At 40.3% G+C, this 23,539-nt stretch overlaps 1 protein-coding gene across 6 annotated transcripts in view; it reads right to left on the bottom strand.

Moving 5' to 3' along the window:
- Positions 1-14,981, bottom strand: part of LOC134862884 (A-kinase anchor protein 13) — a 110,938-nt gene extending 95,957 nt beyond the window's left edge. For 3 of the 6 annotated variants that reach the window (XM_063880985.1, XM_063880987.1, XM_063880988.1), the window contains exon 1: positions 14,605-14,981. The gene's annotated coding sequence lies outside the window, so the exon portion shown is untranslated. Of the gene's footprint in view, positions 1-8,523; positions 8,645-14,604 lie in introns of those variants that run through there. The other 3 variants (XM_063880989.1, XM_063880990.1, XM_063880986.1) reach the window with 2 other exon arrangements.
- Positions 14,982-23,539: the final 8,558 nt, after the last annotated feature.

Here is a 23,539-nt window from a genome sequence, read left to right as displayed (position 1 = left end):
CTCCAAGGAAGTTTTCTGGGACTTGTTTCGTCTCAGACTAGCTTTCAAAAGTCACTAAACACACCAGTTTTGTCACTGGGATCAACACCCCAAGTCGAGCATTATATAGCTGCATTATACTAAAGGTAAGAGAATAATATGCATCAGGATACAAACTGAATCCATATCATTGTGTAATTCATAGCACTTCTCTAGAGATACTGTAAATGAGGTTGGGTAGAGGGAGTGAGCACACTGAATACTTCTTGGTGACAGTCCATTTGATCAAAGACTGAGTCGGTACATTAAAGAGTAGATATCAGGTTTAATCATGTTTAAGCCACAGCTAAACAATACTGAGATGTTGTGGATCTACAAGACATTGATAAAATGGGAGTCACTACGCACACATCAGCTCACATGAACGCTAGTCATATCCTTTCTCAAACCAAGACCCACACTTTTGGTCACTTCTGTTCCTGGGTGTTTGCGGTATGATTCAGATATGAACGTTACACAAAGAGGGAAGCTGATTCAGTCTCATGCATCATCACAGGGTGTTATTGCTCCACTGCAGGGGCCTTTAACAGTGACACATACTTCCAACACTCCCCCTGTACTGTGGCTGTGAAACTAAGCTAGTTAGCCTGGTGGGTAATCAAGCTTATAGTATGTTTGTTAAAAGGTTCTCTACATTCTTTCAGAAGCAAAAGGAGCACAGTAGTTTGGAAAAAGACTGGTGCTTTGAGGACGATTCACCAAATACTTCACATAAACATGAAACGTGTTAACAACTGTTTTCTGAGTTGAAAAGAAACATTTCTAAGTTATAGTCTTTATGTTTCTTCTATAGTGCAATTGAAGAGTGCCGGACTGACTGATGCGTTGGTTGATTTTACAGTATAAGACTGATAGTGCTCTTAATAATCAGCGATGTTCCTACCCTCAGGGAAACCAAAAGACTCACAGCAACTTAAGTCTCAATTCCAAACCACACCCACTCCCACTCCCACTCTGTAGCCTCACTCGCAGCTGAACGAGGCTCCCTTCTTTCCGGTGGGGGGGGGGGGGTGTGAATACAGCGGCAAGCTGTGGGACAAACTCCCCTCTCTCCGGCACAAACAGGAAATACTGTAACTTTTCAGAATGGTTTCAAATCCGCATCTCTAAATAAAATAATAAGTAAAATAAAACCTTTACTGCCTGTTTCTTTATATATGATGTTCATAAGCTGCTGTGTTTCCACACTCGTCTGTAAATACACACAACTTTTTAATTACATTCACACCGATTTCTAGACACGGGTACTGCATATATTCCTGAGTAACACAAGAAAACGAGGTAACATCTGTCTGATACTTGATGTGTATCTTCTTTTGAGCAGTTTAAATCTAAATGTTTGAAGGAACTGTTTGTATGCGTATTTCCTGAGGGACACACACAGCGGTGAGTCCGGTCAGGTAGAGCAGCAGGTGAAGTCAGGTGTGATGCAGACTCGCTGTTGGAGGGATGGATAACCCACTCCCCCTCCACACTCGTTGGTTTGGAGCAGCACTTAATGTGGCGGACCCTCCGCGCAAAACGGAGGGGTAGGGTGTAGGGGGTGCGATTTGGAATTGAGCCACAACCTACTGACCTAATGCGCCTAAGCTAAGGCTTTGGAGACTCTGGCCACCTGATGAATGTACCTCCAATAATAACCACATGCTTCATGGAGAATGTAAGTTTGTCTTTATATTCACAGTTCTTTTTCCACCCGTTTTTGGCCCAGCAAGCTAACAGCTAGCATGCTTCCAGCTCGTCTTCGCTTGTTGATTAAACCAACTTAGGGGGTTTGATTGGAGGCAAGATTTGACTGGACAGTTAATCGAGCAAAAGAAAACAAGCTGCAGACTTTCTCTGTCTTCATCCCTACAAGACACTCTTTCAATGACATATTTCTGATAGCAGCTTTATCTGTTATCCTCTCTGCCTCGACAGTTCCTCTTTGGGCTGCAGAAATCATTCATGAAGTACAATAGGGACTTTTAAAATAACCACAACTGTAGGACCTTTCTCAGGACTGGAAAATACAGAAAAGACCACTTATGTGATTCCTGTGTACCAAAAAGCTGCAGTATCGTCTCAGAGGGCCATTAACTGGAACCAGATATGTTGGGGCTGAGGATAATGCCTGGATTTATTGGTCAAATTACAGTGCATTTGTCAGTAGAAACCAACTTTTTGGATATTTAGAGTTACATTGAGTTGACTTAAGAAGGAAATGGGTGTGAAACGGACATTTTCAGTGAGTGTCATTCTCAATAAGACTCTAATCGACTCCCTAAATCTCCCAATTAAGCAAACTGCAATCTGTTTTCTTCAAGGTATGTAGATAAAAAGCTGCACATTGTCCATATAACTCAGTAAAAGCACCTTGTATCCAAACCAAACTGTGGTAACAGAAGAACCTTGAGAAATGACATCCCCTAAGCTCACCCTACGGCCACCCGACACCTGCTTATAGAGATTACACAACCCATTAACTCTGGCTAAAACACCGGGTGCAGCCAGCCTTCAGTCGGGCTCCTTAAGAGTCTCCATTATGCCTTTGAACTGCTTTCAAAACTGCATTTTCTTCCTCTGTCACGGCCGTTACAAATCAACCGATAAATCCAGAGACAAAAAGCCCCCTCAATGCTGGAATAGGAATGGTGAAACGCTCAGTCAGGGTTGTGAATGGCCGTGTTTTTGCGTCCACTTGGCTATCAAATTAAGCCATTGTGGCCATGTGACTGCAGCGTGAATGGGAGGGTGAACAGGATTAGCTTCACAACTCATTAATCCGACTCCACCCTCTCCAATCAATAGCTTTGGATTACCCCGAACACAACCAGACTAGGACTAAGGTGTGAAAGACTCTTCTCGCAGCTTGTGTCCCTTGTGACACGGGTCATCGTGTATCCTTGTTCTCAGTGGGAATCAGCAGCGTGCCATCACAACGGAATCAATAAGGAGGTGCATCCAATGGTGATGTCACAGTGAAGTAAACACCACTTTGGGTCCAGTATAAGCGACAGGAGAAGCTTCACGTAGTCCGGATGATGGACAGATTTGATTGTATCGTCACCAAATCTTGATGCGGTTTCTTCTAAATAAACATTCATTGTTCTTCTCTTAGGTCTAACATGTATTACCTCCTCATTATACGTTTGCAAAGCCGTTGCTTTTAAGTATTTAAACCTTGTTGACAGTCAAGTATTCTTTCCCATCTTTACTGGCCTCGGTGTAGTGGAACAATAGAAGAAACCATTGGTTAAAATGCATCATCATGAACTTAATCAAGCCTGGAACTACTCAAAATCAGCTCCACAGGTGGAAAAGTCCTCAAGAAATCATTAAGCTGAGTTTTGATCAAACAGAATCTACTTTGGATGGCATCACAATGGAATCTTACACTGACTGACCATGATGGCATCAACACAATCTCTCCTGTCAGCACCACTCCCTCCCAGACTTCCTGTAGGAGCGTCGGACTCCTCCCGTCCAAAGGACACATCTCTTTAAAACTACTGATGGGTGCAGGCCAGTGTTCTCTGTCCACCATTTAGTATTTCAAAACCAAAAACGCTCCAGGAAATAATAGCAGTATTGCTTTATGTATGATCCAAGCGACCTTACTACCCTGATCTACGTGCACATTTGCACCAAAGCATTGCCCTTGTAAACATTCACAGGTTCATTATCACACCTGTAGATGGCTGCCTTCTTATCTTATCAACAAAGTTGCATCAATATTGGAAAATAAAGTCTATGATAGCTATGTTCAGCACACTTTGTAGTGGCTGCTCTTGCCCAGAAACATGCTTTTTTTTTTTAACCTTTCCTGCAAATCATACCCATAAAAGGGCGGACCAGAGAGGGGAATCCCACCCAATTCTAGATAGAGTAGAACAAATAAACAAATAATACTTCAACTTCAAACCCAAGATGAAGGAATTCATGACATTTGGTTTGTATGTTAACATTTGCTGCTGAAAAACAGCACATTCTTGACAATTAAAGCCAAAAAAAGGCAGAAAGTAGGAGCTCCTAGCTGCTGAAATGTACAGTATGCAGCTACTTAAAATAAACCAGGTCACATTGTTTGAACTCAATGTACACAAGAGGCAAAGTACAACTATACATCAGTGTTTTATGGCACCATGGCGCAGTCTTTCTGGGTCAAAAACCTCCCGATGGTCATTAATTAACTCAAAGAATGTCGATGCATTTCCGTGTTAAAGGGGACAACAGATACCCGGGGCTTCTTCTTCGTGACACTTTTATTGAATTGCTGAGCAGAGAGAAGTGAAGTCAAGGACATGGAGACACCTGTCGAGAGGGAGAGAAGCCCAATATAGACCTGAGGTGTCACCCAACAACACGGCTGCAAGATGACAACAGACAGGAGGGTGTTTGTACGTCACCTGTGCAGGTCTCTAACACACACTACACAGGGACAACCTGGCCTGGATACCTTTTGCATGCTGCCTGGCTTTTTTCCATAGATAGCATGCATATATGGAAGATGCAAATCCTCCCCCGCAGGCTTCTTTGTTTGACATGAAATCCAATTGTCTTTGAGCAATTAGACGAGGAGCCTTGCACAAACACTGGCAGGTCTAATGGGTTAAATGCCCACTTGGTACGGTAAGAAGCTTTGGATTGAATACTTGACCAAATGTCAGACAAAGAATGCCAAGGGACAGCTCTCAGACTGATGTAAGCCTGTTGATAGACAGAGCTTATATGCACTCAACTTCCTTTTGTCCTCGCATCATGAACCTGTCTTTCCCGTGTCATGCACTTTTGAGGAAGTGCTCGAGCATGGGATGGATATCAAATCGAGTTCCATCGTTTTTGCTGAAACACTGAATAAAAACAGACGGGCTTTTTTTTGTGTGTTTTAGTCCAAATAAAAGTTTCGTACAAACACAAGACTTCTCAAACTCTTCAAGATTGGATGGATGGATGGATGGGTGGATGGATAGATGGATGGATGATGGATGAGTACTTTATTGATCCCAATTTGGGATTTCTTTTGGCGTTGCAGCAGCATAAAGACAAGATATTGTACATTAGGTACATTTAAAGACCAGAAATAAACAATTCAAAATGTAAACATTACAGAAAGTAGAAAGAATATACATGTCAGAATAAAAATGTACACAAATATAAAGCAGGATATTATATATACATTAGTAGTGTAAGGAATGGAATATTACATTGACTATTGATGTAAAATGTACAGTGTGAAGCTATGGAGAAGAGATGTATCTGCCAGCCGGAGGGCATTTGTTGTATAGCGTTAAACAGAAGTTAGCTAAATTCCTAAAAATCATTTTGCAAATATAGGCAACAAACATGGAGGATGGAAGCCCTGTGTGGCTCAGTGGTTTACCTCAGATGTTTGTTTAACCTCTCATATTTCTCCTCTGGTTAACCACTGGCCTACCAAGACAAACCAGACTGCTATACCCCACAACACAACACCCCAGAGAGGGCACTATCGGCGCTGCTATTAATGAGTCAGACCTACGTCACCTTCCCCAACAACCTCATCACAGTGACTTGGACACGCAATGTTGACCACCATTTAGATAGTCACGGCTGCTTGATTTAATCAAACCATGCCATTGTTTCGGCGGACAGATATGAGGCCCGGGTGGTGACGTGACCTCACCCCGACACACAAAAGCTGCCTGTGTGCGGAGACTGCACACAAGCGCTGGCCGACAACACGAGGCCGCGGGATGAAAGGTCTCCTCAGTGTTTGGTGACAGTTATTACCCTCTCCACTGAAACCAAATACCTGCGGGCCCAGATAGCATTATCTTATTGTGGGGCTCACTGGGGGCCGGCCTGTAATCAGGGTCTGGGCCTTGATCAGCGCTCCTCCCCAGGTTTGATGCCTCGCCCTTCCCCCTCTGTTTCAGGGAAGCCATGAGGGGCTCTGTAGACATTTCTAAAAGGTATAGTAGAATCTGCTCCTTTACTTTTTGATAAAATAGAAACCTCTGTCTCGTCTGAAGGGTGAATATGAAGCCAGCTCACTTTGCACCATGACTTGGATCGAGTTGTTTTAATTATCATACCATTTATACTGGTACCAAAAGAAGCAACCGATAATTCTAGGGTTGATTGAGTAGTCGTTGAATTGAGATATTGTAAAAGGTAAATGGACTGTACTTATAAAGCTCTTCATCAGGTCTTCTGGACCCCTCAAAGCGCTTCACATACCACAAGTCATTCCCCATTTGCACCTCATTCATGCAGAGCAGCACCACTTGCTCTTGGGAAGCTGACACTCACACACACTCACACACACCATCAGGAGCAACTCAGGATTCAGTATCTTGCCCAAGGACACATCCACATGTTGACTGCACGGGCTGGGATCCAACCAACGCACTCCCTCACAGCCTTGCACGACTCAAAGCACCTTCAAGGGTAACTTTGTAGAAGTTAGCCGTCCCAAAGACTGCACAACACCACATCTGGATTAATGTTGATGCTAAGCTAAGCTAAACTAGACACATACGTGGTATCAATCTTCTTGACACTCTCTCGGCAAGAAGAAATATATAGTTTATAAAGTTTTTAGCTTTTCCATTAGCAAATAAAAGTGGCTACTAAAACTTTTCAAGCACTTTGATCGTTTAAAAAAGAAAGACTCAGGCTACCATTTAGATGGACGGCTGAAATGGTGTCAAGGCTAGGGTTAGGGTTAGGGTTGGACAACATACTTGAACATTTTAATATGCAGTAGAAACACAAAACTATCAACAGGACACATTTACTTGAATGCAGATCCACTTTCTCAAAGCATGCTGATGAGTGATATGCAGGTGAGCGATGAGGGTTTCAAATTATTTACAGAAGGTAGGAAACCTCTCAAAATGATGAAGACATTTCACTGAATCATATAACCATGATGTGTGAAATAAACTGAAGTTGAAAAGAAGACAAAAATAGGGGCTGAGAACAAATAAAAACACATGAAAACACAAGGAGACATCCAGGTTTAAGAAAAGGAAAGTGGCTGTTAGTCCCGTCTCAGAGGTAAGAGGTTTAGCCCGGAGAATCCTCAACGAGGCAAACCTCGGTCTCACAGCAGGCCTGATCGGATTAACATCACCCCCACTGCAGTCATGTATGTTGTGAGAAAGCAGCATTTCAATTAACAAACCGACCAATACAAAGCATGCACGTCACCAACGCTGACCCCACGATGGTATTTGGGTTGCAATCGACTCACTGCGAGACGCTCCTGCCAATGATTCTCCATGTTTGGTCAATCAGAAACTCTAAATTGCCCACAAATATGTGTGTGTGTTTACACTGGTAAGCTCTCTATGGTCTTTCCAGCATGATAACCAGATGACACGTTTCCACCCACTCTCTTTTTCTGCAGAAAATGTTGTTTAAAAAACGGTGTGAAACTGAAACCGCTGCAGTGGTTTTTGGGAACTGGATTGCCAGTAATGTACACTTCCCCCACCGTCTACATGACATGCATTTCAGCTCACAGGAACGCTCCCTTTCCCAGACAGGAAATGAATAAAAAAAAGATGAACTTGGAACTGAGATTGTGACTTCATTATCTAAACACATGTTGAAGAAGTGAACCTCTCAGTGCTGATTGTTCAAGATCTTCACAGTTAAGTTAAATGGCCAAAATATTGCATAAAATACCATATTTAAACCACTAGTACTCCATTATGAAGTGGAAACCACGCCAATTTAACACATGCAGATCAGTTTACAGCACAGCCTGTGAAATGAGCATTATTTTATAAATACTAGGGAATAAAGTCTTACGTTTTTACCTTTCAGACATTTCTCGACTGGCTCAAACTTGGACGTGCAATACTTGTTTGAATGTACAGAAATACCCAATTAAAAGGTAACAATGATCAGCATAACATAACAACTTCTGTTCCTGCAAATGTCTGCAATCAGTTCCTACATTCAGGTCCTTTTTATCCACACTGAAAGTACCAGGTAATGCTGCCAGATACAGAAAAGGAGGTAACTGTGGAGAATCAAATGGAAAAAGACACCTTAAGAACCTTTGAAAAGTGGAACAGACTCAATACTTCTGAACGTTTCTCATAGAGAAAGATTCAATTATCAGAAAGTGTTTGGAAACAGCCTTTTATTTACCATACTATTTTAAATGAACGAGGTCCTTTATAATAATAAAATATGAGCTTTAACCAACAGGCTTTCTAGAAAATGTCAGCACATTAACAACATGTGTACTTTTCCATAATCAGAGGCCAATTAATCCCTAATTTGACGACACACACTCTGATCACGCACGTTATCAAAACCATTCATGTGTAATCAAGAGGAAGGTGTTGCTAGGCAGGTTATGTAGTCAACTATGCCCAGAGGAATCATCCCAAAACAAAAACAAGGAACCCGACCTTGATTTTCACAGTCTAACACTTTGGTTTTCCCCCGACTACAACCCAAAAACTACCTGTTGAGTTTCTCTACCTGTAACGGAGACCTTACCCCGGGTGTGTGTGATGACGGCGGCTGCGAGCGGACTCCTTCAGGTGCTCATTAAATTCATTTTAGATCCATCAGAGAGAGCAGGTGTGTTTACACTACGCAGGTATACTGAGGAGCGGCATGCAGCTCTCAGCACTGATTACAATGAGCTAAATATGGCTCTGTGCTCACACACACAGATCAGAGAGCTGATGTCAGAGGGGGCGGAGCCTGAAGGCCACAGGTCAGGTGCACCATATACAATAACAGCTCACCTGCAGCTATTGGATTTAGACAGGAATACCATCTCTCTATCAATCCATCAGAATGTGCTTTTCTGGGGCAAATTTGGATTTTGTTATATTTTTTAAATAAAATCAAATAAAGATAAAATAAATCAAAAGTAAGAAGTGAGTGTCAGCTTAAAAATATATGAATTAAATCAAAAATATTTATTAAGAAAGAACATCAGAGGTTAAAGCAAAATGTTAAATGAAATATTAAATTTAAACAATGAAATAAAGATGAGAATAAATGTATTGATAAAAACCATTAAGAAAATGTAAGTTATTACGTGCAATATTGATCAAATAAAATATGAGAAGCAATTTGAGAGAAATTTCAATAAATACATTATTTGTAAATGTATAAAAAGAACATGCCGGACACATTCCTCAGATATTATTACCCATATTGACCGGAAAGCATCATGCAGTTTCTGCAAATTTGTCTGCTGCACAGTCACGATGCAACCCTCTCGTTCCACCACATCCCAAAGTAGCTCTCAAACACACCAGAAAAGCAGCTAGGGAGTCCAACTGGGCAGTAGGTGAAAATTATTCATGTATCTTAATTATGTAAAGTGTGGTTGGGCCACGGTACTCAATCAAGTTAAAGGCATGCATTCAGATTTAAGGCTATAAGGAACAATTCAACCCAAAGAACATTCATATTGTGTATAATACAAAGTTATATTTTAAACAAAAATGCTACGAAATACGATGAGATCCAGTTCAAACATGAGGATTTACTTCTTCTCTTGGTCTAACATGACAGCAAATGTAATATATTGTGGGTAATGACAGACGAAACCACAACAGGAGGTCAAATTTAGCCTTGGGCCTTTGTCATCCTCTCTGCTCACCACGGTCCCTCTCTAATAAACCCATAAAATGCCCCAACATGTGTTTCAGAAAAATATACCGTGCACCAAACAGAAAGCATTCCTTACCAGCAGCAGAGAGGACTCTGGGAAATGTCTTTGAATAAGGAACAAACTTTAGTCGGAGGCTTCTCTTACAGCTGGAGGTAATGCAGCTGACATCCAGAGAGCGCATGACTGGATTCAGTTCACAGGTAGGAAGCATCTCCTGAGAGCACACTGAAATCTGATGTTAGTGTGCTCACAGGAGGAAGCCTGCAGATCGCTGTGATCGACAGTAAATACCTCAGCTGGTTTGCTCTCCATCGAGTCAGACTATCCAGTTCCTGCGGGTTTTATCTTTATGCATCGACGTATTCGGGTTCAGTGTTTTCTTCCTGGTAGAAGTTTACGTCCATCCAACTGAAAACTTGTAGCATCTACAAAGGATAAGACACACCTCTGTGTACAATGCTACTCCTTGTTTGTTTTTACCGTGGTTAAAATATCATATCAGTCTTCTTTGATCAGTAATTCATCGAACGCAGTTCCAGCATGCTTAATATATCCCAGGGGAAATTTTGTTTTGACAGTTACTCCAATGAGATTAAAATATAATAACAATAAAATTATTCTGAAAAAAAAGAATAGACTGAGAAATTAAATTCTCAAAAAATGTAAAATTCATTCAATTAAAGTTTTATTTAAGTTTAATTTAAATGAAATAAATATATTTATACAAATAGAAGAAGTGAAAGTTAAATGTCTAAATAAATAAATGAATACAATCAAATAAGAATATTTATAGAAACGTAAGAAGTGAAATTAAGATTTAGATAAATGAAATCCTGTTACAGCATGGTCTTTAAAACCATCCTGTCTACATGCTGCACATTTTCCCCTGAGAGATTTCTAAGCACTTTACCCACAATGCAAACTTCTGGCTTGCAGACTGGACCATTTTGAAGCAGCACCACATGCACAGCAACCATTAACAACAAAGATACTCCCCAGGAGGACAGAGACACACCACTGCGAGCCTCATAGGAAAAGCTGCAGAGACGGCCGCTGTGTGGGAACACAGAGTGCCAGCCCTGCCGCCTCATCATCAGCTCGTACCTGTAAGACTTCCTCTAATGCTGCAGCAAACACGGCGTGATTACAGGGCTGACAGCGCGCATATCCTCTTCATCGTTAAATGAGGGGTTTGAGGAGAGGAGGGATCGCTGCAGCTCGGAGCCGTCACAATCCTCGGGTTATTTACAGCTCCTCTCTCATTTGCAGCCTTTACTGACTTTACTTTATGGTTTTTTTAATCTATATTTAATTGCATTACTTTTATTTATTGCACATTCTTAGTTTAAGTTTTTTGTTTATTTAATATTTCTATATATTTAATTATATATTTAGAGTACATATTTATTAATACAAAGAACATGAAACCCAATTCAACCTATCGTGTCGTTGAGTTTAATTGTATTTGTTAATTGAATTGAATCATTTACTACAACAAAGACAGAGAACTGGCTGCTGTGTAAAGTCAGTTGTAAAAGAAAAACTGGATAAACCAGGAAGGAAATATTAAAAAGCCTTTATTGCAGAGGCTTAATCATTCAGGCCTGACATGTTATAACCCCTGCAGGTCTTTGTCGGTAACAGAGGACAGCGTTTGGCCCGTCAAAGACCTGCAGTGGCTTTTTATTGATTCAGCCCATATAAGAAAGCTTCCTGTGTGCCTGGATCTTGTTTCTGTTTATCCAGTTTCTGCCTCCTTTATCTACAGGTGAGTAAACACAACAAGCAGCTACGTCTCTCTCTGACAGGCCACCATTGGAGAATATAGTTGTGTAAAATATACTGAGCAAGTTATTTGAAGTGATCCTGTAAATCAGACCTTTGGCGAGAGGATGAACAGGTGCATTTCCACTTTTCACTGTCATTAACTCAGTTCAACCGACTCAATCTGAACCACTATTTTCTCAGTTGAAGCGGGAAGACTGGCTCTACATTCATTCACTCCACGGCTGCATTAAGGAGCTCATCATTAGCGCTCTCTCTTAACAAATCACATTTCACCCCAATCTCCAGCAGCCAATCATCGTGCTGCATTTAGATTCACAATGGTTCTCCCATCTCCTGCAGTCAGCTGTGATTTCAGGTGTGTATACTGCAGCCCCCCCCCCAACCCCTCTACCTCCAGTCATCAAGTCCCAGGACCTCATCCCACCTCCTCGTCAAATCCAGATCTTCATCCCGTCCCATAGGGGTCTAATCGCCAAAGCCAATAACATCTATATCTTATTAAATCTTACCTATTTCTTTTTAATATTATTGGGGGCTTTTTGCCTTTAATCGGAGACGACAGTGGAGAGTGACAGGAGAGTGGGAGAGAGAGTCGAGGTGGGATCCGGGAAGGACCACGGGTCGGGAATCGAACCCGGGTCGCCGGCATACGGTGCAGGTGCCCCAGCCAGTTGCACCACGGCCGGGGCCAAAATCTTACCTATTTCAAACCCAATGTCAGCTGGATGACATTAACATTTGGGACCAATTAGTAGTTAAGCTTGGATTAGTTTTAGGGTATTTAGTAGGTGTTTTACAGCTTGTAAATGTTCCATAAAACACTTGAACAGTATCCAAGTCTTGATCTGTGTACACCAAATTAACTTGGATGAGGACGGTTCATGTAGAAGTGAAGAGGATGTGTTCCTCGATGCCACTTCTGAGCCATGGGTGTGTTACAAAATGGGAAACCAGAGGGCGGCCATGTGTATTCGCCTTGTCCTTTGAACGTGTTTAAACTGGGTGAGGTCAAGCGAGTGTAAATGAATTAGTAGGCTTCTGTTTCCCCTCACATGTGTGCAGATCCTCCCACTGCCATGATGAGAAAATAGACCCAAAGAGATCTGCTTCTGCAGCCTTTATAATGATGGTATATTTATCCAAGGTATTGAGATATGCACAGTAGCAGCTTTGCAAGAATGAATTCAAGGGCTTTATTAGTTATATGAACGAGGTTACAGCGTAGTTTCGGCTGTGCAAAATGCCATTTACTTACACATAAACTTAGTAAAATAGTGTAATAGACACCATGGTGCAAGTAAGATGTAGGGATAAGAAATAATACACGTATAAAATAGAATAAGATGATTAAAATACTGGATTATATTAATATGTGAACTGTTAATAAAATAAATGATGCAATAAATCATTTTGGATGCAAAGAAGTCGCTGTTCACTCCGTAAAAACTGATCTCTGATATATTATTTCACGTTTGATGTTATTACCACAAACACTGACTCAGCATCACGTGATCATTTGCAAACATGCCCGAGGGATATATCAACTTTAACTGGTTCGGCAGGTAATATAAATGATATGTTTCATTTGTCTAGAGTGTTTTCTCTCATGCTAATGCTTATTTCTCTCAGATCTTGTTCTTGAGTTAAAGTAGAAATACTCAGGTCTTGTTCTTGAGTAAAGTAGAAGTACTCAGGTCTTGTACTTGAGTAAAGTAGAAGTACTCAGATCTTGTACTTGAGTAAAGTAGAAGTACTCAGATCTTGTACTTGAGTAAAGTAGAAGTACTCAGATCTTGTACTTGAGTAAAGTAGAAGTACTCAGATCTTGTTCTTGAGTAAAGTAGAAGTACTCAGATCTTGTACTTGAGTAAAGTAGAAGTACTCAGATCTTGTACTTGAGTAAAGTAGAAGTACTCAGATCTTGTACTTGAGTAAAGTAGAAGTACTCAGATCTTGTTCTTGAGTAAAGTAGAAGTACTCAGATCTTGTACTTGAGTAAAGTAGAAGTACTCAGATCTTGTACTTGAGTAAAGTAGAATTACTCAGATCTTGTTTTTGAGTAAAACTCGAAGTACTCAGATCTTGTACTTGAGTAAAGTAGAAGTACTCAGGTCTTGTACTTGAGTAAAGTAGAAGTACTCAGGTCTTGTACTTGAGTAAAGTAGAAGTACTCAGGTTTTGTACTTGAGTAAAGTAGAAGTACTCAGGTCTTGTTCTTGAGTAAAGTAGAAGTACTCAGATCTTGTACTTGAGTAAAGTAGAAGTACTCAGGTCTTGTTCTTGAGTAAAGTAGAAGTACTCAGGTCTTGTACTTGAGTAAAGTAGAAGTACTCAGGTCTTGTACTTGAGTAAAGTAGAAGTACTCAGGTCTTGTACTTGAGTAAAGTAGAAGTACTCAGGTCTTGTACTTGAGTAAAGTAGAAGTACCAGAGTGTAGGAATACTCTGTCACAGTAAAAGTATTCTAAATGTTCCTCCAGTGAAAGTAGAAAGTACTCTCCTCTAAATGTACTTAAAGTAGTGACAGTAAAAGTAGTCATTGTCTGATTGGTCCATTTCAGAATAATATCTCTGATATGTTTTATAATGATTGATCATTAAAGTGTTCTCAGAGCTGGTAAAGGTGCAGCTAGTTTGAATGGCTGTGTATACTGCAGGGTAGCTGCTGGATTTACTGCAGGTGAACTACAGTCTGATTTAAGGGAGATTATATTTACCATCATTCATCCTAATCTGCCTAGCAACTAAAGGTGTTAAATACATGTAGTGAGGTAAAGTACACCATTTACATCTGAATTGTATTGGAGTATATACAAAGTACAAAAACAAAAATCGTACTTAAGTACAGTACTTGAGTAAAGGTACTTAGTTACTTTACACCACTGCTTTATTAGGCTACGCTTAACTCCAACATGTTGAATAAAGCCTTTACATTGTGCTGTTGTTTCTGTTGGGTGGTGTCATTTTACATTTCTTTGGGACAACAGCAACGTGAGAAGAAGCTCTGAATGAGGATGTCATGGCTACCCAGCAACAGGTTAAAACCCCAGCGTCCAGCAGCCATTAGAACAACTTCTCTCGGAGTCTAAACACCTCCGAAACACCCCAAACACCGCGAGAGCACAGTCAGGTTTCACTGCTACCATGTCCATGTCTTACCTTTGATCTCAGTGAAGTGAAGCCGCTTTGGGTCGCATGTTCATATTCCTCCCGGTGGATGGACTGGCAGTTTTTGGTCCTTTAAAAACAACTTTTACCTGTTGAATAAAAACGTATGAGCGACAGGATGTCCCACACCTGCAGAGACAGGAACTTTCCTCCAGTTTCTCACAGTTTCTTCTCACAGTTGTTAGTGTTTCCCAGGACAACTCGGGAGGAGGAGTCTGCACCGGGCTATTATAAGCCCTGTTTGCACTGGGAAGGCATTTTTTTAAAGCTGCATAAAGTACTTTTTCAGTTGTTAAATCGCCCTAACTTATCCAAGCTTCTATGTCTTGTAAATGCATTAACATCTTAAGCTAATGTTCATCAATGGGACTGTCTCGGATGAGTCTCGTGGTCGCTGTTTCGTGGTAGCATGAAGCTAGCAGTATTTAGATACCATCCTGTGTGGGAGACCTTCACAATAAGAGACGTAACTTTGAACAGGTTTGACACGGATATTGTGTTGATTATTATAAGTGTGTTTTAAGCCTTATATTTCTGTTTTCTGTACTTAAAAGTTGTTATTTTTATTATTATTCGTTTCTGTTTTACTCGTTGAAGCTGTGAAATTGACTCAAATCAAGACCCACCTTTTTTGACTTGTGTTTTATTCTTATTTTAATCCTTTTTATTGTTTTATTATTTATTTATTACATAATAATATATTTAAAACAAATATTATATTGCTATTTTATTCATTGCTCGGTATGACGTGTTCTTTGATAATAATAATAATGAAACGTCTTATTCTGATATACTGCTGAACGATAACACCACTAAAGAGACAATAATAAAAGGTAGTTTTTTGATGCTGAGCTATGTGTTATTCTCCTTACTACCTGGGAAGGGTCGAGATCGTTTGATATTCTGTATTTGTGTCTGTATATGTGTTTGGTTTATGAAGCACTTTGAGTTACCTTTGTCAATGAAAAGTGTTAAATAAATAAAGTTTTGATTGATCGATACCAAATTGTTTGTGTGTGTGTGTGTGTGTGTGTGTGTGTGTGTGTGTGTGTGTGTGTGTGTGTGTGTGTGTGTGTGTGTGTGTGTGTGTGTGTGTGTGTGTGTGTGTGTGTGTAACCCCAATACAGAGTATGCCCAGATTTGCATATAGGGAAGCAGACCACCGTCTGTGCTTTTATTTTGAAGGCGACCCGACAAAGCTACATTAGCGCTGTAGCTGCAAACAGCTGATGTTTGACAGGTATCATACCTTGGCTTCAGTTATACTGTAAGTAAATAAAAAAGAAAGAAGACAGCAGTATGGATGAAGATTTAATGCATTATATTTTACATTTCAGTTGTAATTGTATTGATCCTCATTCAATTTGATTTAGTATAGGAGGGTTTCCATGAGCTCTTCACTTCCCTATACACTGTAACAGTAACTGTTTGTCATGAAAACACTTTAATTAAAATATATATGTAACTTCCAGTATAGGTCATCATTGATATAGATTAAAAGGCAATAACTTGTGAGGTCACTGAATTAATTACACATGGTTCTACTTTAATTCCTTGTTTCCTTTTTTCCTTCCTCTCTTCCTGTTCCGCTGGTTGTTTCCATCAGTGGTCCATGTTCAGGGCCATGAGGTCAATATAACCAGAGTGTGAATCACATATACTTGGTTTCACACCGGTGTAAACATCATGGTGTTTGTGGAGGTTTCTCTGCTGTCTCATCCTGACTGCAGACTGTAAGGGAAACTCTCCTGTGGTTTGAACTGCCCTCTGCTGGTTCTGAAGGCCTTCTGCAATACAGCCAGGAACATGAATGGATCTGGGGAGGAGGTTTTTAAAGAAAAGTGCCTGGACTTTCTTGGGGCATTTGCAGCATTTTAAATGGTGATGAAAGGGAGACCGAGGTTACTATGAGGGTTACAAGCATTCCTGGTATTAAATTGACTTGGCTACGTCCCTTTCTAAGTGAAAAAAATACATGTTTACACCCATAGTGTTAACTCTGGAATACGAAGGGAGAACTAAATGAAAATAATAAAATAAATAAAGTTACCTCATAAATAAATACAAAATAAATCAAAGGAAAAATACAAATAAATTAAATTAAACAAGTAAAAGGGGGAAACATAATTAAATACAAATGTAAATGAATGAATAAAAAATAAATTAATAAAAAATAAATTAAGTTAATTAATAATTAATAATAATAAAAAATAATTAATAATAATTTTTTTTAAAACGTAATAAATTAAGTTAATTAATAATTAAATACAAATAAAGGAAAAAATACATATTAGAATAAAAACAATTAAACAAGCCAAATAGTGTTAATTGCTGAACTCATGCGTGGTGAAATGGAAAAAGGACAAATGCTGCAGCACTAAAATGCTCTTCTGGACACTTAACTACACTGGCGAAAACATGCAAACCTTTATATATATATAACATTATAAACGCAAACTCAAGCATAGAGCAACAAAACAAGCAGTGAAACGGTGTCCTTATATCCAGAAATGTTTCCCTGTCGCTTATGAGAGCTGTTTAGCAATTTCCTCTAGTCCGCTGCAGTCCATTCGTGTGAAAGGGTTTCAAACAACCCTCCCTGGAAATTAATTGTGCAAAGACCTTGTGTGTTTGTTGTGCACACACCTGTGTATAAAGGAGGCAGTGTTTGGAATAATCTTACTTTTCATCAGGTTTCTATGCATTAATGTGCACACAAGTGAAAAGCAGAGCAGCGCTGAGAAGGAGCATTCAAACCCTAGCTTTAGAGAGCAAATAGAAGTATGTTTTTGTATAATAAAGGACAGAATCAAAAGGATCCATTATAGCTTGCAGATCAAGTAAAGATAAAAAAGATAACACATGGGATGAAGATCTGTTTTGAATCCTTCCTTTCCCAGGACTCATCTGACTGGCATCTTCAGAGTGACGTGAGTTAAACAGAGATTGTATTATGTGGTTTCATGTGAGCCCGCACTCCAAATCATGTCTATAATAAGGTCAGAATGGTCCCTGGGGCAAGAAAATAAGGGGTTTTAAAAATTAAACAGTGGGAGTCTTGATAGCTGCACATAATAAAGGACTAAAATCACAGTTTTTCAGTCATTCTGAGTCCACAGTGAGAGCAGATTGACCTATCACAGCCAGGCACATAACTCTGAGTGCACTTTCAGAGTCTCAGAGTCTATGTTTTCGCTCCACTCTCAGCATTGCTTATCTGCTTTTATGGGTCTTAACCGAGACAAAAGCATTACTGATGGATCACACCATTGTCTGCTGACATTTCAAAATAAATGCCCATGCCAGAAAGGGAAAAACACAATAAATATCCTGTTTTCTGTCAGTGTGTCCTCAGCTGCAGCAGCCAGAACTCAGAGACAATGAAGCAGCATTATGTTCTGGATTATTCTAGATTGAGTCCCGTACAGATGCAGAGATATTCCCTTACATTTGGAACTCTGTTGTGTCACACCTTCATTCAGTGTGATTATATCATGATCAGAAACTAAAGGGGATAACACTTTTTAATCACAGCCATACATCAAGCCAGAGCTACAACAGAAGATTAGCAAAGCAGTTTAAAGGTATATCCTGTTTCCATTGACTAGGCCCAGCTGGCAGCCTAGCTAACTGAGCTAACTAGCTGACAGCATCAAAAGTTAGCATATGTGTTAGCAACAAGTAGGCTAAAGCTTCTTTCAAAAAGGAAACTATTAAACATTTATATGGATTTACATGATTGAAAAGTATAGTAGCAACACTTATCTATAGCACAACAATCTACTAATTGCATCATTACAAGATATAGCAATTTAGCTAATGTTACTATCCTGTTTCACTTGACTGTCTCAGTACTGGCAGCTTAGCTTACTGAGCTAATAGCTAACTAGGTGACAGCATGACAAGTTAGCATATCTGTTAGCAACAAGTAGGCTAAAGCTTTCTTTCAAACAGGAAACTGTTAAACTTTTATTGTGATTTAATTATGATTGAAAACTAGAGTAGTAGAACTTATTTATAGCACAACAATCTAGAAATTAACAAGATTTAGCTATTGAGCTAATTTTGCTATTATCCTGAGACTAGTCTCAATCCTGGCAGCATAGCTAACTGAGCTAATAGCTAACTAGTTGACAGCAGCTAGCATTATCATACCTTAGCAACTAGTAGCAAGGCAGACAAGCCATAGGATATCGGAGGGAAACTTGAAAACACGTTCTCCATGAAATATATTCCAGTTTCAACCAAAATAAACTACTGAAACACATTTAGATGTATTAAGCACAGTTTGCAAGAACCTTCCATCAATGTCACAAAGTTTATGGAAAAGCATCAAAATACATTTGAAACTGTCAATTTATTGTCAAATTCTAACACAATGTTGCTTCGATGCTTGGATGAGCGTAAAATAAACCAAAGTTTTAGTTCTCAAATGTCTGCAAACTTGAGGAACAGCTGTGCTTTCAGAAGAATATGGGCCGTAATGTTATTGTTTGGATTAATTATAGGAAGCTTAAAAATTGGACACAAATATCTAAAGTTGAGTTGATCTTTTCCCTTTTGAAAGTGATGTTGACAACTGGTATTCTCCAGACATAATGTGCTGCAAACTGTATTGCTGTCAAAAGCTCCACTCTGTGCACTTTCTTTATCTGGCTCCTCATCAAACTTGTGCACACAGTGTTGGAAACACGGGGTTTCCAGCACTGTCTGTGAAATTGAACCACAGAAAGGTTGTTTGGGAGGCCCAGCAGGCAGCCAGGCCTTCATCCCGGCTTTGCGTCTCTCCTCCACCTGCAACCAGCCGAGGGTTAGATAAATAGCAGGTGGTATTAAAAGGAGTGCCCATTCACCGCCATGCTGAGCCGCACTTAGACACATTATTGCAGTCTGGAGGGGGAGCGGAGGGACGTGGTGGGAATGTGCAAGCAGGGCTGTGTGCAGACTGCCAGGACATGAGCGAGACGGGGAAACAAGCGTGACACAAAGAAGTACATAGCTGCCTTTGTGCTGCAGTAAAAAGGAGGTTTTGTAAGTTTGAGGATTTGGGTGGAAGAGGATGGAAAGAGATAGCGGTGAAAAAAATCCAGCCAGAGTAAACACTTGGATGCAGAGACAAAAACACACTGGTTGCACGAGAAAGGAGAGGCATATCATTTGGCTCGAGTGCCTTCAGAGGGCTTCACATTCAGTGGGAAGCTTCTTGCACATGCTTGGAGTAGTTTGAACTTCGAAACCCAAACTAATGTAGGCTAATGTTTGCCAAAAGAACTCCAAACTAAATCACACAAATACAACATTTGAGCCAGTCTTAAAGCGCTACAGCCCCAAAAAATCCCATATATACAAACATGCATGTAAAGAAACCTCTTCCACAACTTGAGAAAACATGCGCAGCGTTTACTAAAAGCTCTGCATAAACGAAACGCTGCAAGGCCAGGGGACACTAAAAAGTGATGCACACTGCTGGGGCCGGAGCGCTTGGTGGCGTTCAGGATTATAAAGCGAGTTAGTCTGTCTCATAACTGGAAGTGTTTGTCAGGATATCTGAAATGACTCGGTTAGCTACGTTAGCTAGCTAGCTTACAGCAGATCTGCAGGGACATCAGAAGGAGTCATGTGATCACATTGTTCAAATAAGACCAGAAAACATTTAGGTGAGTTTCAACAACAGAGACAGAGACCAGCTTTACATCCTGAAGGTCACCCAGCTGTGTGCGTCTCCCTTTAGTGTCCCCTGGTCTCCAGCTGTGTGCGTCCTCATTTAGTGTCCCCTGGTCTCCAGCTGTGTGCGTCACTCTTTAGTGTCCCCTGGTCTCCAGCTGTGTGCGTCTCTCTTTAGTGTCCCCTGGTCTCCAGCTGTGTGCGTCTCTCTTTAGTGTCCCCTGGTCTCCAGCTGTGTGCGTCTCTCTTTAGTGTCCCCTGGTCTCCAGCTGTGTGCGTCTCTCTTTAGTGTCCCCTGGTCTCCAGCTGTGTGCGTCACTCTTTAGTGTCCCCTGGTCTCCAGCTGTGTGCGTCTCTCTTTAGTGTCCCCTGGTCTCCAGCTGTGTGCGTCTCTCTTTAGTGTCCCCTGGTCTCCAGCTGTGTGCGTCTCTCTTTAGTGTCCCCTGGTCTCCAGCTGTGTGCGTCTCTCTTTAGTGTCCCCTGGTCTCCAGCTGTGTGCGTCTTTCTTTAGTGTCCCCTGGCTTCCAGGGTTCTGCCTCTGTAGGCCACCGTAATACCATCTATTTGAGACGTTTAAAGGTCAAGGAAAATCTCTCCATGTAAATATTTGACCTGTTTCTAAAACAAAACCAAAACGATTTCTTCCCTGTTATGCTTTAAAGTTTCTCATCATCGTTATTTCGGGTAAAGTGGACACGGTATAAAAAGTTCTGACAGTGTAAAGACCAAAATAATATCTGAAATCGTCCTCCGGGTTAAAGCTGTCCGTTCTCCTGGCAGCACAGTTCACTCAGCTGCCACCCACCATTTGTTTTTCGCGCGGATTTCTACATGTAAACCCTGGAGGTAAAAACAATTCTCAGGGCATTTCACACACACTCTCCGTTACTGTCGGCTTTAAATTGACTCTGGATGTGAGATGTTTCAGTAGCTCCTTTTTTTACCCTCATCTCAGCCGGTGAGAATGTGTCAGAGCATCAGAAACCTATCTCAGGATTATCTTGATGTGCGGTGTAATTGCACTGATAACAGAACTCCAGTCATGTTGCTGTCATTCAGCAGATTGGATTGGGAAATAACCAAGAATGCCGTCAGAAAAAGCAACGTGTGTCTGCTCCTACTGAAGGTAAATCTGATTAAACAAGGACTGTTTCTCGATTCTTTCATTGAATAACAACAACCAAGTATGCATTGATCCTACTATCAACAGTCCCAAAGCTCACAGCTCTGCCAAGCAGCTCCACTGTTGTCCACGAACTACTGAAAAATCACATGATGGGAATGTTTTTTTATAACTATAACTATTTTCGATGCATTCCCACATTCTGCTGGAGCCAGAAATACTAACCAGAACTGTTTGTTCTGCTGCTAAAAACAGTCCCAGGAAAAACACAGTGTACTCGTGTGGAGGGATATTTGTTAATAACCTCCAGGGCCCAGTTGTTACTGATTTACTGAAGCTTTTTTAACCAATGATAAACAGGTTTGGTTTGGAGAGGGTTTGTGAGGTTTGTTGAAAATGCAAAAACCTGACTTACTGACAAGGTTTAAGGTTTCTATTCAATTAGTTCCTGGGATCAAAATAATGTACTTTGGGAGGGAGTAAAGTTTATTTTAGGTGCTTCCACAGACACACCGTCTATGAAAACACTAAAACTGGTTTTTTTTCCCGTACCCAATTCTTATTTAAACCGATATGCTATAGACAATTGTGATTTACTACCTTTTATTTATGTTCATTTAGTTTAAGTTGAGATCTATTTTACTGTGTATGTTTTAAAGGAAATATAGGGTTCATTATGGTTTGAACTATTATTGTTACTTTTTTTGTTTATTTTTTATTGTTTTTATTTCGTAAATGTAGTTTTCTACGATTTGTTTTGGGATTTTCAGAGGTGTCTACATGCACACTAGGGTATTCTACACTCAAAGGATACAAAGATAAAAAAGAAAGGTAATATAAGGTGTAGCTTTGAGCTAATATCGCTTCTGATTTGTTTTCTAAAAGCAGACTTTTATTACAGTTTAAACAAAGACAGAGAGAAACAAGCAGAGACCTTTCACTGTCAGATTAACCCAAATGAATCCCTCCAGTCCCTGTCTCATCCAGCAGGTGTCAGTGTGTGTGGGGCTGCAGGTCACTAAATCCATCTGATCCCATCAGCTGGGATTTACTGTCTTTGTGGAGTCTGAACACACCAACATACAAATCACTGTCACACACCCTATGAGAGCGTGTGTGTGTGTGTGTGTGTGTGTGTGTGTGTGTGTTCCAGCAATCATTCCAGAGAGTTGAATAACATTTCCAGACCTAAGATGATGATATACCTGCACGGTTGTATGTTTTCATATAATAGTGTGTGTTTGTGTAGGTCAAATTTTAAACACACTACTGCATGTGTGTATGTGTGTGTGTGTGTGTGTGTGTGTGTGTGTGTGTGTGTGTGTGTGTGTGTGTGTGTGTGTGTGTGTGTGTGTGTGTGTGTGTGTGTGTGTGTGTGTGTGTGTGTGTGTGTGTGTGTGTGTGTCATGCAGTCCTGCTGGATGCACGCCAGGTCAGGTGACTTTAAGCCGGGCTGGCGTGCCCAACCAAACGAGAGGGATTTGGGGCGTTGGGAGCCACGCTGCCTCCCACCTCCACATCCCACCTCCACTCAGCAAAGCCCCGCAGATTAACTCCTCAGATCTCTCTCTGTAATTAGGAGTAAACAGGAGGAGGGAAGCCACAGAGAGGAGACTCAAAGGGAGCACAGTGGGGGAGATAAACAAAGGAAGGCTGACTTATTGTTGCTGCAAGTGAAATCTGTTTCTATACAAGTACTTAAGTCTTTGAAAACTGCAGAGGTTATGTCCAGTGGCGCACATCGGAGGTTTCACATGGAGAAAATAAAGTGCATTTTATAAGACGTGAATACCATTTCTAACATGTATGAGAAATCTAAAACTCCTCCATCACTGATTCTTATTTATTCAAATTGTAAATATTATATTTCATATGTAATCATTGTCGGTACTACTGTTTATTTTGTATTCATTTTGTATTTATTTATTATTATTTATTTATTTCGGGGTTGAAGTAATTTCACAATTCATTTTTAAATGTTTACCTTTATTATCTTTATTAGATTTTTCTACTTATTATTTTATTTGAACATTTCTTTGACTTTATTTGTATTATTGCTGCTGTATTTTGCACTGAATGGATAACAAAGCTGCTAAATTGTGATGAATAATAAGAAATAATAATGTCTTAGTCTTTTTG

Source organism: Eleginops maclovinus, chromosome 4, assembly GCF_036324505.1.
Source record: "Eleginops maclovinus isolate JMC-PN-2008 ecotype Puerto Natales chromosome 4, JC_Emac_rtc_rv5, whole genome shotgun sequence".
In the NCBI taxonomy this organism is placed as follows: Eukaryota; Metazoa; Chordata; class Actinopteri; order Perciformes; family Eleginopidae; genus Eleginops; species Eleginops maclovinus.
This window is presented reverse-complemented; position numbering and strand designations above follow the sequence as displayed.